Here is a 634-nt window from a genome sequence, read left to right on the forward strand (position 1 = left end):
TCTCCTTCAGCCAGTTCAAGCAAGTCACAGAAAACGGTTGATGTTAATTCTCCCAGTGGCACAGCTGTTTCAGTCCAAGCTGTCTCTGATAGAGATTGTAAAGTACAGTTTAGTCACACACAGCAGTCTTCCTCACAACCTCCATGAGGAAAGAGGAAGGCAATACAGAAGAATGGCTCATTTAGACAGATGCCACAGAGTACGACACAGGACATGGCGCCCCTGGCTGTTGTACAGGGAGGAATTTTGAACACAGCATCAGTTCCAGGAAGTAAAACTGACAGAATTAGAGCACAGACCTGTCTAAATGATTTAAACTCTGGCTGTGTAGACCGGGTCATAACTTCAGTTGTTGGCGCATGCGCCTCTGCCTCTAGCTCTTTCAAAGAGGAAGAGGATAGACATGGTTGTGACGTGTCAGTACCAGCAATGTCTCACGAGAGTGATTCCAGCTGGGATGCCACAGTGCATGATTTTCCATCACAAGAAAGGACAGGGAAATATCGAAATATCCATGATTGTTTTGGCATTCCTTCGCACCAGCTGCCGTTGCTACAGTCCCTCTCACCTCAGGGAAGGATAACACAGACTTATACTCCCTTTAGTCTTCAAGATATGAGCATGGTTAAATCTC

This window comes from Monopterus albus, unplaced genomic scaffold (genome assembly GCF_001952655.1).
Source record: "Monopterus albus unplaced genomic scaffold, M_albus_1.0 scaffold637.1, whole genome shotgun sequence".
NCBI lineage: Eukaryota > Metazoa > Chordata > Actinopteri > Synbranchiformes > Synbranchidae > Monopterus > Monopterus albus.